Source organism: Symphalangus syndactylus, chromosome 18 (genome assembly GCF_028878055.3).
Source record: "Symphalangus syndactylus isolate Jambi chromosome 18, NHGRI_mSymSyn1-v2.1_pri, whole genome shotgun sequence".
Lineage (NCBI taxonomy): Eukaryota > Metazoa > Chordata > Mammalia > Primates > Hylobatidae > Symphalangus > Symphalangus syndactylus.
In genome coordinates this window covers 86,437,917-86,453,395 of record NC_072440.2, presented here as the reverse complement: position 1 = coordinate 86,453,395, position 15,479 = coordinate 86,437,917, and the positions used below count along the sequence as shown (strand labels likewise).

At 38.7% G+C, this 15,479-nt stretch overlaps 1 protein-coding gene across 4 annotated transcripts in view; it reads right to left on the bottom strand.

Moving 5' to 3' along the window:
• ASXL2 (ASXL transcriptional regulator 2) overlaps positions 1-15,479 on the bottom strand; it is a 555,729-nt gene that overhangs the window by 47,388 nt on the left and 492,862 nt on the right. The window contains exon 1 of one of the 4 annotated variants that reach the window (XM_055252964.2): positions 45-533. The exons of the other annotated variants lie outside the window; for them this stretch is intronic. The gene's annotated coding sequence lies outside the window, so the exon portion shown is untranslated. Of the gene's footprint in view, positions 1-44; positions 534-15,479 lie in introns of those variants that run through there. 4 annotated transcript variants of the gene reach the window in all.

The window sequence follows — 15,479 nt, the reverse complement described above, 5'->3', positions numbered from 1 at the left end:
CTAGCACTTTGATTTTTTTTTTTTTTTTTAAGACAAGGTCTTACTCTGTTGCCCAGGCTGGAGCCACTTTAAGCGAAAAAACTCAATGCATCCTGGAGGATATCCTAGAAGAGAACACGGAACTCTTCTGCATTCCTTTTAATAGTTGCACAGAATTCCATTGTGCATATCGACCGTGATTTCTTCCACCAGATTTTCTCGGTGGGTATATTTTGGGTTGTTTCTGGTCTTTTGTTCTCATGACTACATCTTAACCAGTGGTTCTAAGATGTGGTACCCAGAACAACATCATTACTATCTAAAAATCTATTAGAAATGAAAATTACTGGGTGCAAGCCCAGATCTACTGAATCAGATACTCTGAAGTGAGGCCCAGGAATCTGCACCATACGTTCTCTAGGTGATTCTGATGCAAGCTCGAGTTTGAGAATCATTGATCTTAATCTCTGCCATTTTGTATTTTTGACAGTTTATCTCTGAGGTTGATTCTTAGAAGTGAGTTTGCTAGACTAAAAGATAAACATGTACGCTTCAAGAAGCATCAGAGAAAAAAATTTCTTTATTCTCAGGTTTTAAAAGAAATTCACCCATGTTTGGCTGGGCGTGGTGGCTCATGCCTGTAATCCCAGCACTTTGGGAGGCCGAGGCGGGCGTATCATGAGGTCAGGAGATCTAGACCATCCTGGCTAACACGGTGAAACCCCATCATCTCTCCTAAAAATACAAAATAGCCTGGGGTGGTGGTGGGCGCCTGTAGTCCCAGCTACTCGGGAGGCTGAGGCAGGAGAATGGTGTGAACTCGGAAGGAGGAGCTTGCAGTGAGCTGAGATCGTGCCACTGCATTCCATCTCAAAAAAAAAGAAAGGAAAGAAAGGAAGAAAGAGAAAGAAAGAAATAAAGAAAGAGAAAGAAAGAAAATTAATTCACCCATGTTTTCCTGTGTACTTGGTTTCATATTTTACATTTATTATAACTCTAATTTCTTTGGAATTTGTCCTGGAGTGTGAGAAATGAATGCAATTTCATCTTTTTGGGTATTGAGCTGTTTCACCATTTTGTACATATCTTAAAAAGGTAATGCTCGGCCAGGCACGGTGGCTCACGCCTGTAATCCCAACACTTTGAGAGGCCAAGGCGGGTGGAACACCTGAGGTCAGGAGTTTGAGACCAGCCTAGCCAACATGGTGAAACCCCTTCTCTACTAAAAACACAAAACTAACTGGGTATGGTGGTGCATGCCTGTAATCCCAGCTACTTAGGAAGCTGAGGGAGGAGAATCGCTTGAACCCGGGAGGCAGAGGTTGCAGTGAGCCGTGATGGTGCCATTGCACTCCAGCCTGGGCAACAAGAGCAAAACTCTGTCTCAAAAAGAAAAGAAAATAGTGATGCTCAGAATTTTTTTGTTGTTGATGTTGTTACCACAAATATATTCTTTTTTCATTATTATTTATGCACATGGTGGCTATTACATATTAATTTTATTTACATCTATTTTTTTACAATCCCAAATTCTCTCTTTTTATTTTTTTTAAAGACACAGGTTCTCATTCTGTCACCCAGCCTTGAATTCCTGGGCTCAAGGTATCCCCGTCTAAGTAACTGGGACTACAGGTACACGCCTGGCTTTTTTTTTTTTTTTTTGAGACAGAGTCATCGCTCTGTCACCTAGGCTGGAGTGCAGTGGCACTATCTCGGCTCACGCAGCCTCCGCCTCCTGGGTTCAAGCGATTCTTCTGCTTCAGCCTCCTGAGCAGCTGGGACTACAGGCGCGTGCCACCATGCCTGGCTAATTTATATTTTTAGTAGAGACGGGGTTTTGCCATATCGGCCAGGCTGTTCTTGAACTCCTGACCTCGTGATCTGCCCTCCTCGGTCTCCCAAAGTGCTAGGATAACAGGCATGAGCCACTGCGCCCAGGCTTATTTTTTTTTTTATTTTTTATTTTTTGTAGAGACAGAGTCCTGCTATGTTTGTCCAGGTTGGTCTCAAACTCCTGGCCTCAAGTGATCCTCCTGCCCCACCCTCCCAAAGTGCTGGGACTACAAGCATGGACCACCAGTTCTTTTTAATCAATATTTATCTCCACTGATTCTTTTGTGTTTGTCAGATGCAAAATCATATCATCTGAAAAAAAGAAGTAGTTTTACCTAATCCTTCCTGACTCTTGTCGTCGCTTACTCAAACTAATTTCTCTTGCTTACCTGTGTTGACATAAACAACTCTAGGCCAGGCACGGTGGCTCACGCCTGTAATCCCTGCACTTTGGGAGGCTGAGACGGGTGGATCATCTGAGGTCACGAGTTTCAGACCAGCCTGGCCAACATGGTGAAGCCCCATCTCTACTAAAAATACAGAAAATTAGCCAGGCGTGGTGACATGCACCTGTAATCCCACCTACTCAGGAAGCTGAGGCAGGAGAATTGCTTGAACCTGGGAGGTGGAGGTTGCAGTGAGCCGAGACGGTGCCACTGCTCTCTAGCCTGGGCAACAGAGGAAGACTCCATCTCAGAAAAACAAAAAAGAAAAGAAAACAAAACAAAACAAAACACCTCTAACATAATGTTAAATAAGAATGGAGATAGTGGACATCTTGTTCTTGACTCGTTCCGGCTAAAGGATAAGCCACCAGTGTTCCCCCTTAAGACACTGGTTTCTCAACTGAGTTATAATGTTAAAGAGGAATCCACCAATTCTCAATTTTATTGAGCCTAAAATTTATTCAAAGACCTTTTCAGCGAGCATAGAAATATGTTTTTTATTCTAGCTCTGTAACAGTGTTTAAAACATTAAGATTATTATCTTTAAACATATTGGTTGAATTCTGGCTGGGCACGGTGGCTCACGCCTGTAACCCCAGCACTTTGGGAAGCCAAGGTGGGCGGATCACTTGAGGTCAGGAGCTCGAGATTAGCCTGGCCAACATGGTGAAACCCTGTATCTACTAAAAATACAAAAAATTAGCCAGGCATGGTGGTGCACACCTGTAATCCCAGCCACTCGGGAGGCTGAGACAGGAGAATCGCTTGAACCCAGGAGGCGGAAGCTGCAGTGAGCCAAGATCGTACCACTGCACTCCAGCCTGGGGGACAGAATGAGACTCTGTCTCAAAATAAATAAATAAATAAAAATTAAAAAATAAACATATGATTGAATTCCCCTGAAGAACATGTGGGTATAGTGTTCTTTTGAAGGGGAGTTCTAATATAGGTCTACTTCTATGGAAATGTATTTACACTTTCTATCTCTACTGGGTTCAATTTTTGTGCACTGTATTGTCCTAGAAAAGTATCCCATTTCATCTACAAAGTACTGTGAAAAAGTCTACTGGTTTTTTAATTCTGTTTTGAAATTTCAACCTGAATTTATATACTCATGGATTTTTCCTTTAAAAAAAAAAAGTAGGTTAACAAAGTTTGTCTATTATATTGATTCATTTAAAAACCAACCTTTTCTACCATTTTTCTCTTCTAATTTAGTAATTTCCATTATTTATTTTTATTATAAACTATTTTCTTCAGTATCTATTAGTTTACTTTATTATTCTTTTTTTTCTAATTTTTAGAGTAGTTTGCTTCTTTTAGTTTGTCCTTACTGACAGGAAGTATTAAGTATTATAAACTGCCTTCCAGACTGGACGCAGTGGCTCACGCCTGTAATCCCAGCACTTTGGGAGGCCAAGGCGGGTGGGATCACTTGAGTTCCAGACCAGCCTGGGCAACATGGCAAAATCTTGTCTACGTAAAAAAAAAAATACATGGCTGGGTGCGGTGGCTCACGACTGTAATCCCGGCACTTTGTGGGGCTGAGGTGGGAGGATCACGAGGTCAAGAGTTCAAGACCAGCCTGGCCAACATGGTGAAACTCTGACTCTACTAAAAATACAGAAATTAGTCGGGCGTGGTGGTACATGCCTGTAATCCCAGCTACTTGGGAGGCTGAGGCAGGAAAATCACTTGAAACCGGAAGGCAGAGGTTGCAGTGAGCTGAGATCACGCCACTGCACTCCAGCCTGGGCAAAAGAGTGAAACTCCATCTCTAAATAAATAAATAAATACAAAGTTAGCCAGGTGTGGTGGCGTGCTGTAGTCCCAGCTACTTGGGGGGTCTGAGGTAGGAGGATCACCTGAGCCTAAGAAGTTGAGACTGCACTTGAGTTGTGATCATGCCACTGCCTCCAGCCTGGGTGACAGAGTAAGACCCTGTCTCCCAACTAAAAAAAGAAATTAAGAAAGTAGGTGGCACCAAACCCTTGTATATGTAAGCCTCCTTCAGCTTGGGCTGCAAGTCTCACTTAAGGATGATGATTAAAATGTTAACAGAAAGATTATGGCAGCAGAGATGATGACTATACAATATTTTAAAAGATTTCATGGGAATATAATATATTAAATACATTGTATAATGAAGAATGAACTTTACTCCCTGTATTAATTCCCCAGGACTGTCATTTTAAAAAGTACATAACCTAGGTGGCATAAAATAAGACACTTATTCCTTCACAGTTCTGGAGGCTGAAAATCCAAAACTGATGTGTCAGCAAGGATGGTTCCTTCTGTGAGATAAGCTATTCCATCCCTTTCTCTTAGTTTCTGGTAACATCCAGCAATCTTCGGCATTCCTTGGCTTACAGCAGCATCATTTCAACCTCTTGTCTCCATCGTCACATGGCACTCTCTTCATGTCTCCACATCTTCATATGACCCATCTTATAAAGACAACAATCTTAGTGGACTAACGACCCACCCTACTACAGTATGACTTCATCTTAACTAATTAACTCTACAATAACTCTGTTTCCCAATAAGCACACATTCTGGGGTACCAGAGGTTATGATTTCAATATATCTTTTTGAAGGGGACACAATTTGAAGCCTAACACTTGCTTTTATTTAGCCTATTTTCCAGAGCTATACAGATGGTGTGAACTTAACACTGTCATTCATTGAATATAAGCTATTATAGTGCTGCCCAGGCTAATAGAATTTTTCCCCAAGTCAAGGAATTATAAGTATTCTCATTTATTCTAACTCATATTCCCATTCATGTATGTGAATTATAGACTTGTGATCTGTATGTTTTACCATATTTATGTTAAATTTAATTAACAGTAAAATATCCCTAAAAAGGAATATTTCAGCCCAGGTTTCTATCAGGAAATTCTCCCTAACTTTTTTATTTATTTATTTATTTATTTTTTGAGACAGAGTCTCGCTCTGTCTCCCTGGCTGGAGCACAGTGGCACAATCTCAGCTCACTGCAACCTGCGCCTCCCAGCTTCAAGTGATTCTCCTGCCCTGGCCTCTGGAGTAGCTGGAATTACAGGCACCCGCCTCCACATCAGGCTAATTTCTTTATTTTTAGTAGAGATGGGGTTTCACCATGGTGGCCAGGCTGGTCTCAAACTCCTGACCTCAAGTGACTGGCACACTTCCATTTCCCAAAGTGCTGGGATTACAGGAATGAGTCACTGTGCCCAGCCCCCAAACCTTTTAAAGAAGAAAAACAATCTTTTTTTTTTTTTTTTTTTTTTTGAGACAGAGTCTCACTCTGTCCCCAGGCTGGAGTGCAATGATGCAATCTTGGCTCACTGCAACCTCCACCTTCCAGGTTCAAGCAATTCTCCTGCCCCAGCCTCCCAAGTAGCTGGGATTACAGGTGCCCACCATCACGCCTGGCTCATTTTTATAATTTTAGTAGACATGGGATTTCACCATGTTGGCCAGGCTGAGTCTCAAACTCATAACCTTAGGTGATCCACCCGCCTCAGCCTCCCAAAGTGCTGGGATTATAGGTGTGAGCCACTGCGCCCGGCCTACAAACACGATCTTAAACAAATTATTTCAGAGAACCAAAACCCAATTACCAATTTTTTTATGATACCAAATTTTAACAGGGACATTATATGGGGAAAACATGCAGGCAAACCTTAAAGTTAAATGCAAACTATGAGCAAATAAAATCTATGATATAGACGATTAATAATATATCACAACTGAGTTGGTTTATCCAAGGAACACAAGGTTGGTTTAACATTTGATACGTAAAATCAATATAATTCACTACAGGAATTATGTACACGAAGGAAAAGCAACTGATAAAATGCAACATCTGTGTATTATAAAATCTCTTAGCAAATTACAAATAAAAGGAAACTAACTTCATATACTAAAAAGTATCTACAAACAACCTACTACTCCACATAATTTTTTTTTTTTTTTTTTTGAGATGGAGTCTTGCTCTGTCACCAGGCTAGAGTGCAGTAGTGCGATTTTGGCTCACTGGAACCTCCGCCTCCCAGGTTCAAGTGATTCTTCTGCCTCAGCCTCCCAGGTAGCTGGGACTACAGGTGCATGCCACCACGCCCGGCTAATTTTTGTATTTTTAGTAGAGATGGGGTTTCACCGTGTTAGCCAGGATGCTCTTGATCTCCTGATCTTGTGATCCACCTGTCTTGGCCTCCTGAAGTGCTGGGAATACAGGCGTGAGCCACTGCGCCTGGCCCACATCATTCTTAAAACATTATAATATTAAAAGGCTGGGCGCTGGTGGCTCACACCTGTAATCCCAGCACTTTGAGAGGCTAAGGCAGGTGGATCACTTGAGGCCAGGAGTTTGAGACCAGCCTGACCAAAATGGTGAAACCCCATCTCTACTAAAAATACAAAAATTAGCTGGGCGTGGTGGCACACACCTGTAATCACAGCTACTAAGGAGGCCAAGGCATGAGAATTTGCTTGAACCCTGGAGGTGGAGGTTGCAGTGAGCCGAGATCACACCACTGCACTTCAGCCTAAGTGACAGAGAGAGACCCTGTCTCAAAAACAAACAAACAAATAAAAATTATAATATTAAAAGCTTTACCTTAAAGGTAGAGAATGAAAAGGATAATTGATAGTACCATGTCTGTTCCACTATTTTCTGTAAGTCCTGGCTGGTACAAAATGGCAAAAAAAAAAAAAAAGAAAAAAAAGAAAAAGAAAATTGCCATTATTCATAAATTACATATTTGTACAAGTAGACAATCCTAAAAATAAAACTATGTATAAACTAACAGATTTAAAAAATTAATTTTGCAATGTTGTTACATCCAGTGTCAATATTCAGAGAGGCAATCCACCACAGGCCCCGAGTGCTGTCGTGTATACACGCGAGGAATGCAAACAACGTTTTAAGTCCCAGAACACTCTTTACCTGAGCCATCTTTCAGGGTTATGTTTGCAGTTGCAGAGCAACCATGAGATGAGGCAATGTCTCTTCCCAGGCAAAATATGCTTGCTTCTGCTAAAAGCAGTGAATCCCTCAAACTAATGTTTCTTGGCTGAGATGCAAACCCACTGCATGAATAGGATACACCTGGGCCTGTATCTCATCACCTGTGAGTCTTGGGGTAAGGGAAAGCTGACATGAAAAGTATGCTGATAGTCATATTGCTTACTCTATCATGGGTAATACAGTACTTTTTCTATGACCCAGGATTCTTGTTTCTTCTGTTAAAATCCATGAGAGGCTAATCTCTTTGTTCACTTACAAATCAGGTAAAATCCTAGACACTTCAAAGACACAGTCAATTTATAAAAACTGTATTTCTATATATCAGCAACACACAATTATAAAGTAAAAAAAGTTAAAGCCATTCACAACAGAATAAAAAATGTCAAGGAATAAATCTAATAAGAAGTGTGCAAAGACCTGTAAGACAGAAAATGCTATGGATAGCATTAATGAACAAAACTGAACTGCAAAAAATGCAGTAATATATTTTTTTAAAAGTCAACAGAACTAAAACTGATCTATAGATTCAACGCAATCCTAACCAAAACCATAAAAGGTTGAGGTGAGAGGGGACATGTGGAAACTGACAAGCTGCTTCTAAAATTTACATGTAGATGAGATCAGTCAGAAAAGCCAAGAAAATATTAAAGAACAAAATGGAAAGAATTAAACTATTAGATACCAGGATTAATAATAAAGCTAAAGTAATTAAAACAGGGTGGTACTGTTACAAGGAAAGATAAAACACAACAGAACAAAGGAAAGTCCAGAAACCAAACCATAACTATATGGTCAATTGACTTATGACATAGAGAACACTGCAATAAAATAAACGAAGGAAGTCTTCAAAAAAGGGTGCTAGGTGATTAAGATATCCCTACAGGGTGAAAGGAATAAAATGATGATCCTCATCTCACATAATACAAAAAAATTCCACATGGTTTATAGATATAAATGTAAAAGATAAAAGAATAAAGCTATCATTAAAATGTGCACACGCACATGCATATACAGGAAGATAGCTTCCTCTCTGTGTATATATAGTATTTTCATTGCATAAACATCCACCAGTACCCAAATTCATTTATCCTATCTTTAATGAACATTTAGGTTATTTTTATTTTTTGCCTATTACGATTAATTCTACTTTTTAAAAACAAATTTTTGTACTCCTTTCTGTTGGGCATATATTCCAGAGTAGAATTAGCTATACTATAGACAGCCAAGCAGTTTTCCAAAGTAGTTGTACTAGTTGTACTAGTTTAAATTCTCACCACCAGTGTATAAGAATCCCGTTATCTCACATGATCACTAGCAGTTGGTACCATCAGTCTTTTTAATTTTGGACTTTGGTGGGTGTGTAATAATATCGTATGTGGTTATAAGTTAGTTGCCTTTCTGTGGTCGCTAATGGAACTGGACTCCTTTTCATTATTAATCATTTTGATATCATCTTTGTGCAACGCTTGTTCTAGTCTTTGCCCATTTTTCTACGAATTCTCTTTTTCTTAGTAACTTGTAGGAGTTCTTCATATATTCCTTTGTTGCATATATTTATTCCAAATAACTTCTCTGTGGCTTGCCTTTTCACTCTCTTAAAGTTATGTTTTGATGAATGCAACTTCTTAATGTACCCAGTATGTTTTTTTCTTTAGAAAATTGCCTAGCTTTATGATTAATCCTGATATATAATAATTCTTTCCATTTTGTTCTTTAATATTTTCTTGGCTTTTCTGACTGATCTCATCTTCATGTAAATTTTAGAAGCAACTTGTCAGTTTCCACATGTCCCCTCTCCCATCAACCTACTATGATTTTGGTTAGGATTGCATTGAATCTATAGATCTATTTTAGTTCTACTGACTTTTTTTTTTTAAATATATTACTGCATTTTCTGCAGTTCAATTTTGTTCATTAATGCTATGGATTTTTCTGAGCTCCCTTCTGGTCACACCCATTGCCCCAAAATAACCACTCTACATAGTTTTAAGAATCTGATATATTTCTACACACCAGAAGATGAATGATTTTTACACACAGGCAAATAATGTAATAGCAAAAAATTATTTAAGTATGACTTGATTATATAAGTTTAAAAATTTCTCTGGACATTATTCTGTTCCAGACATGTCTTGTTTATGCTATTGGAAGTTGTTAAGAGTGGTTATTTTGGAGCAATGGGTGTGACCAGAAGAGAGCTCAGGGAGAGATACCAGGGCAATATTTTGCTCCTTAGTCTGGTTGATAGTTCATAGTACTGTTCTGTTTGTGAAAATCCAACAAGCTGCATACTTATGTGTACTTTAATGAATACAAGCTGATCATTCCAAATCAGAAAACATGAAATGCCCAAAATAAGAAAATTTTTGAGTGCCAACATGATGCTCAAAGGAAATGTTCATTGGAGGATTCTGGATTTTGAACTTTCTGAATTTGGGATGCTCAACCCAAATAATGCAAATGTTTCAAAATCTGAAAAAATCCAAACTCCAAAACACTTCTGGTTCCAAGCATTTCAGAGAAAAAGTACTTAATCCATGTATATTATAATCTAATTTAAAATTTTAAAAATAGGCAAAGTGACCCAAATTGACAGAAATCAGGACGGTGGTTACTTTTGAGAAAGGACCAGTAGTGATTTGGAGATGACAGGATGTTTTCGCAATGCTGATAAAGCATCGTAATAGTTAATTATTTACTAGGGAGATGGGGTTATTTTCTGTTCTGAATTTTAAAAAAAGGGACAAGATCATTTCATATAGTTTCTCCTTTAATGATAAAATTTGGCACCCTCTCCCCCTTTTTTAAAGTAAAGCTGAAAAATCATCTAAACTATTGCTGTTCAAATGTCCACAGACTGGTCTGTGACAAGATAAAGTATGAAAGCAAGAACATTTAGGTACTTTCATAGAAATTTGACATTGCTGGGTCATTCCGAGTCCACAATGGACTTGAGGAAAAAAATTGGTCCTTGATGATGAATAATTTGAGAATAAACTAGCTAACTGAGGTGGTGGTGATATGAGTCGCGGTTGCGGGGCAGGGGGGTGGGGGGGCGTGTGAGAAGCACATGAGCAAGGTTTCCTAGGACTACATCTTAAAAAAAAAAACAAAAACAGAACTATTAAAAATAAGACCTTGTTTAAAAAATAAACATAAAAAAAGAAAAAAGCTGCATTTTAACTATATCAAGACCCTGTTTATAATCTTTTCTCACAAAGTGGCACTTATAGAAAAATAATCCCTCAGACTTCTCTATTACCAGTTTTACTTCAAATGCAACTAATTAATGTCACCAATTAATGTCATCCTACACCAAGAAAGTATTCTACCTTCAACAAATGGTTTTCAAAAGCAAAACAAAAATAAATTTTAGCTTATATACCAGCGATAAGAAATAAATTGAGCTAACTTAAACACTAGTGAGCAGAAAAACAAAAGAAGCTAGTTTATTAACTCAGAAACTTAATGAACAAAAATATGAAACAAATAAAAAAGGGTCAATAAACAGTCTTTTGTCTTTTTTTTTTTTTTGAGACAGGGTCTCTCTCTGTCACTCAGGCTGGAATGCAGTGGCATCATCATAGCTCACTGTGGTCTCAGACTTCTAGGCTTAAGTGATCTTCCTACCTTGGCCTCCCAAAGTGCTGGGACTACAGGTGTACACCACCAAAACCAGCTGTTTTTTATTTAGAGACAAGGTCTCACCATGTTGCCCAAGGTGGTCTTGAACTCCGGGGCTCAAGTCATACTCCTGCCTCGGCCTCCCAAAGTAATGGGATTACAGGTGTGAGCCACCACACCCAGCCTATAAACAGTCTTGATCTTCCTGGTGTCTGGCTATGAAAATTTGGAAGAGTCATTAGTGTCTCCATTCTCTCTCTTATCTATACCTTAATTTTCCTAAGAAACTTTGTGAGGCCGGGTGTGGTGGCCCACACCTGTAATCCCAGCCCTTTGGGAGGCCGAGGCAAGCAGATCACAAGGTCAGGAGTTCGAGACCAGTCTGGCCAACATGGCAAAACCCCGTCTCTACTAAAAATATAAAAATTAACCAGGCGTGGTGGCGGGTGCCTATAATCCTAGCTACTCAAGAGGCTTAGGCAGGAGAATAGCTTGAACCCACAATGGGGAGGTTGCAGTGAGCCGAGATCATGCCATTGCACTCCAGCCTGGGCGACAAGAGCAAGACTCTGTCTCAAAAAAAGAAAAAAAAGAAAGAAACTTTGTGCATACCATTATCTTGTAAATAATAAGACTATCACTAAAGGTTAACCATATGATCCAAATTTCTTTCCCTCCACAAATCCCCTCTCCCAGTCACATTTATCTTCTTATGGCTTCCTGAAAACACTATACACATTCCCATCTTCTTGCCTTTATATATGTTTTCTTTCCATAATACACCCTGTCTTCCCTAGTGATTAAACTCTCTAGAGAAGAATAGTGTCTTAGAACTTTTATAGCTAATACTTAGTAGTAACCCAGGCAAAGTTAACTTAGTATCCCTTCTCTAATGTGGTCATAACATGATAAATATAAACACATGTGATTTATGAAGTCATGTGCTAATTATCTACTTATTTTTCTATCCCTCTAGATATGTTGAGACAACTTTAAGGGTGGGGTGACCTCATTCAAATTTGTTTCCCAAATACCTGGCAAATAATACAAACTGGAGAAGGCATGAGTGTAACAAGTAGTTTCTTTGCGTGTTTATTCATTCATTTCTTGAGACAGGGTCTCGCTCTGTCACCTAGGCTGGAATGCAGTGGTCCCATTATAGAACACTGTAGCCTTGAACTCCTGGGCTTAAGCAATCCTCCTGCCTCAGTCTACCAAGTAGCTGGGACTACAGGCACACACCACCACACTTGGCTAATTTTACTTTTTATTTTTTGTAGAGACAGGAGTCTCACCATATTGCCCAGGCTGGTCTCAAACTCCTGGGCTCAAGTGATTCTCCCACCTTGGCCTCCCAAAGTGCTGGGATTATAGGTGTGAGCCACCACAGCCTGCCTAACAAGTAGTTTAACAGAGATATTACTTTGGTTGTTATAAATAAACTAATGGCTTAAACAACACCTTTCAGGATAACTTTATCCTCCAATGTGGACTGCCCAACAGATTAAAACAATTCTTAACAACACATTTTTTTGTCTAATTAGAAACAAAAATGCTTGTTTCTATATAAACATATAGAAATAAAAGATTAACAAATTCTGATCAAAAGATCAAGTTACTATTATTTGATTTAAAAACAAAAAAACAAAAATCATCACATAAAAGAAACCCAAAGAGTAATCTAGTAAATAATTTTTTTCTTTTTTTTTCTTGAGACAGTGTCTCACTTTGTTGCCCAGGCTAGAGTGCAGTGGCGTGATCTTGGCTCACTGCAGTCTCCGAGGCCTCCTGGGTTCAAGTGATTCTCTTGCCTCAGCCTCCCGAGTAGCTGTGATTACAGGCGTGTGCCACCACACCTGGCTAATTTTTGTATTTTTAGTAGAGAAGGGGTTTCACCATGTTGACCAGGCTGGTCTTGAACTCCTTAACTCAGGTGATCCGCCCTCCTCGGCCTACCAAAGTACTGGGATTACAGGTGTGAAACACCGCACCCGGCTGATAAATTTTTTTTTAAGCTTAATATTATTGTTTTCAGAAAAAACATTTAAAACAAATTTTAGGCCGGGCGTGGTGGCTCACACCTGTAATCCCAGCACTTTGGGAAGCTGAGGCGGGCAGATCACTTGAAGCCAGGAGTTTGAGACCAGCCTGCCCAACATGGCGAAATTCTGGCTTTACTGGTATGGTGGTGCACGCCTGTAGTCCCAGCTACTGGGGAGGCTGTGGCAGGAGAATCGCTTGAACCCGGGAGGCGAGGTTGCAGTGATCCGAGATCATGCCACTGCACTCCAGCCTGGGCGACAGAGCAAGTTTCTGTCTCAAAAAGTAAATAAAATAAATACAACAAAACAAATTTTGGAACTTGAGGCTTATCAGTCAGTTTTACATAGTTCACTGCAGTAGCTTCTCGTTGCTGGATATTTACATACTGCTCACTGAGTTTAAGTCAAAAGGTACATACATACATTATTACAGCATTGAGAATTTTCCATTTCGACGGATGATTATAATGTCGAACAAGGTCAAAAAGATACAGACTATTAATAGTAGATGCATTTGAGTTAAAAGCTTTAGTAAATAATCTCTGACTTAAATTTTTATTTTCTCCCAAAGACATTTAATGGGCCCCTATGAAGTATTAGGGATATATCAGACACTGAAGGATTGATAACAAAATTGAAACTTAAGAACTATATATAGTTGAAGAATTGATTGTTGAAGGATTAATAATAATCAACGTTTCCTAAATGATTTTGATCTTTAGAAACAGTTATGTTTCTCTTGAGGGAGAGTTTTTATTCTAACAGGTCTTTCTTTAGAGGTAATAGATCCTTTTTAGTTCTAAGTCCCTTCCTCCGACACCAAGTGCAATATACTCCAAACTAGGCAGGCGGTGTTTCCTGATTATATTCAGAGTCCCCTGGCCTAAATGGGAAAGGCCACACCTCAACACTTTCCTTGCTTCTGGGTACTCTAACTATCCAAAGCCCTAACAGTGTAGCCATCTTTAACACAACACAGAGCTAACACCTCCAACTCAGCCACCAATAATAACCTCAGAGGAAAAGAGAAAATCTCCTAAAGGTCTCTCTCCATCTAAGTTAACTTGCCAAAAAAAGTTTTGCCTCCAGTATACTTTTAAAAGGAGACATAATCATACCCATTCAGTAACTTAACACACATATAAATGTTAGAAGGTAGATAGGTTTATGGTATTTTAAATAACTCCAGACACAATATATATCAAATTCCTGATTTAAAGTAGTTCTGAACAAGCAGTAAAATTAACATTAGTTCACACTAGAGGAAACAGTGATTCCTTACAGAGAAAAGGTATACTTTATGTAATTAATTTCATTCTTAAGACACTTTAAAGGCAGACCAAAATCTAACAAAACTTTTTCTATCAGAAGATAAAAATAATAGTCCCACAGTTGCTTCATAATGCAATATTTTATTTTGGGGAAAAAGCAGAGATTTCACTTAGCTATGATCATAAAAAAGCAATATAAATAGTTGATTTTAGTATTTGTTTTTCTGAAGTTATTATTCCATCTTACCTTTATTTGGAATTCCATAAAACTCTTCTCTGAACATTGTGTTTCCTGTCTGAAAACTAGGAACCAAAACTACAAACTTTTAAGTTCTTCCACTTTACATAGAAATCAATAAACTAGTTTTAATATTGGACTGAATTTCAAAGTTCTATTCTCTGTTCCTATTTGGCTAAAAGGTATACATATATCAAGAAAGTTTCTATCGATTTTCAACTAGAAGTATCAGTTTTGCTGTCAGAGCTCTTTATTTTTGTACATAAAAGGAAGTGGGTTTTGATACTATCTCAGTGTTCTTCCTGTCTTACAATGCATTTGAAATAAAGTGATGTCAGATTGAGAGTAAAGGCCTGAAATAAGAAAAAGTAATAGGCACAATTAGCTTGCTTTACCTTTATGGATAATTAAGATTTAGAACTGCTTTGCTGCATGCTCACTGCTGGCTACATGTCTGTCACTTTAATTTGCACTGGACTACAAAAACATCCACAAATACATAATATATACCTACAAATTATATGGTATCTATACCACATGTATGACCCATGAATGACAGATGCATATTCTATGAGAGACTAAATCATTCTCCATAATTGGTAGCTTGGCATTCATTTCTTGAGAATATCAGAGCTGCTTAAACATGAATCACATATGACATCATGCGCACCTCTCACCTCACCTTCCAGACACCACATACCGCCCATTTTCCTCTAGGCTTTATTATAGACCACCTGCAACCAGAAAAGAGCTTTATAGAGCATCTCATCTTATTGTAAACTGAGGACAAATAATCAATATTATAATGATTTCTAGAAAAGGAATAAATGAAAAGCAGCTCAAAAACAATTGGACCCAACATTCAATTTGATATTACCTTACTGTTCATGTCCTCTATTATTATGCAGAGTATGGGGCAAGGTTACGTTATTCATATCTACCTATTCGGCTACTGACAATAGGGTTCTATGGTTATTTCTCGGATCTTCCTACAGCTTAACACATTCACCTCAAATTCTTAGAGACAGCCAT